Genomic DNA, 2199 nt, shown 5'->3' on the forward strand with positions numbered 1-2199 from the left:
GGCAGGGGGGTTGGACTGGGTGATCTTCAGAGGTCCCTTCCAACCTTTCCCATTCTGTGATTCTGTGATTCTACGAAATGTCCTGCCCCATTCCCCCTCATCTCCCCTTGTATGGCCTATCTTTCTATCTGAACATATGAAATAAAGAAAGAGCTGGAACAAGCCTCTCTGAAAAAGTGTTTAATCACTATTTACAATCACTTTACAATTTACATTTACAATTTACATTTACAATCACATTACAATCACTATTTACAATGAAAGATATTTATCTGGAACAGAATAGGGTTTAGAGACTTATTTCCCACTGTCCAACACATAAACTGGGCAGGGCTGAAGTAGCTCAGCTGGGCGAGCATTAGACTGAAGATCGACTGAAGATCTAAAGGTCCCTGGTTCAATCCCGGGCTTCAGCAGTCTTTCCCAATAGTTTTGTGGGGTTTTTTTGACCTGGACAAGCTTGAGAAGTGGGCCCACGGGAACCCAGTGAGGTTCAACAAGTCCAAATGCAAGGTGCTGTACCTGTGCCAGGGCAATCCCAGACATGAGTACATATTGAGAGAAGAACTTGTTGAGAGCAGCCCTGCAGAGAAGGACTTGGGGATTCTGGTAGATGAAAGGCTCAACATGAGCCAGCAGTGCAGGCTTGCAGCCCAGAAGGCCAACTGCATCCTGGGCTGCAAGAGCAGAGGGGTGGCCAGCAGGTGGAGGGAGGTGATTGTCCCCCTCTGCACTGCCCTTGTGAGGCCCCACTTGGGGCACTGCGTCCAGGTCTGGGGCCCCCAGCACAAGAAGGATGTGGGGCTGTTAGAAAGGGTCCACGGGAGGGCCACAATCAGAGGGCTGGAGCACCTCTCCTGTGACAAAGGCTGAGAGAGCTGGGGCTGTTCAGCCTGGAGAAGAGAAGGTTCTGGGGAGACCTTGTTGAGGCCTTTCAGTACTTAAATGGGTCTTGTAAAAAAGATGGAGAGTGACTTTGCTCAGTCAGATAATGACAGGACAAGGGGAAATGGTTTAAAACTAAAAGAGGGGGTATTTAGATTAGAGATTAGGAGAAAATTCTTCACTCAGAGAGAGTGGTGAGACAGTGGAACAGGTTGCCTGGATAGGTTGTGGATGCCCCAACCCTGGAGGTGTTCAAGGGCAGACTGGATGGGGCCTTGGGCAACCTGGTGTAGTGGGTGGCATCCCTGCCCGTGGTAGGGGGGTTGGAACTGAATGATCTTTGAGGTCCCTTCCAACCCGAGCCATTCTATCATTCTATGATTCTATGAAAAAACAGGTAGCAACCTAAACAGTTACTACTGACAGGCTAAATGTGAACCAGTGATCCAAAGGAGAAAAGTTCTGTAGGCAATCGCTACTTATGTCCTGAATTATGCAGACTGATTTGATCACTGAAACTGGCTGCTCATTTTCCCTGTGTAAGTCAAGGTTCTACAAAATCTAGATGAGTCTTAATTGTTGCATACAGTTGTGGACAAGGTGTCCAGCTCTTAAAATGTTCATTTCCCCCAATGTACAGAAAAAATCTACTTTAATTCTCTTTAGCAAATACATACTTAGGACATATAAATTTTGTTCCCTAGCCTCTATACCCTTTCATTCATCACCTGTTTCCCTACTTCTTCCTGCTCTCACATCTTTCTCATTCATTTATTTAATCCTCTTTTTAGCTTATACCTGACTTCTTGCTATTTGTTTTCCCTTTCTCATAAAATTAGGTCCTGGTTGCTTTCCTGTATTCTCTATTGCATCTTTGGAAATTCCTCCGTCGCTGTTACCTGGCAGTTCTGATCTCAGCTCTGCCTCTGATCTCTGCACACAGTTTCTGTTTCCTATCTTCCTCCTGATTACTTAGCAACACCTTCAGTTAAGCTGGCTCGTGTCCTAGGTTCCTTTTATGAGCATCTGGGAACAAGCTGAAGAGCTAATGTCATATAACCAGGCATTTTCAGCATAACATTCATAAATGCTAGGTTTTGGGGATTTCTTCTAGGTAGGTCCCACATAAAAAGTAGTTTGTTCATGTGTACAAACCTCATTTTGCTTATGTGCCATATTTGGATCCTCTTCAGTGTTAAGTAGTGCCTGAATTTGAGAAGATTGGTATGTACAGCATAAATGCATTATAGTTATTCAATCTGCTCTAGCACATGGCTACCTGTCCTTAGATTGGTTTTCTCAACAAAAGGGACC

General features: G+C 44.9%; 1 non-coding gene across 1 annotated transcript; it reads left to right on the forward strand.

Annotated features, from left to right (window-relative positions):
- The first annotated feature begins 332 nt into the window (after nt 1-332).
- On the forward strand, nt 333-416 carry TRNAF-GAA (transfer RNA phenylalanine (anticodon GAA)). Its single transcript is given in 2 exon segments — nt 333-369; nt 381-416. It is a non-coding gene; the product is annotated as a tRNA-Phe (tRNA).
- Nucleotides 417-2199: the final 1783 nt, after the last annotated feature.

This window comes from Cygnus atratus, chromosome 3, assembly GCF_013377495.2.
Source record: "Cygnus atratus isolate AKBS03 ecotype Queensland, Australia chromosome 3, CAtr_DNAZoo_HiC_assembly, whole genome shotgun sequence".
NCBI lineage: Eukaryota > Metazoa > Chordata > Aves > Anseriformes > Anatidae > Cygnus > Cygnus atratus.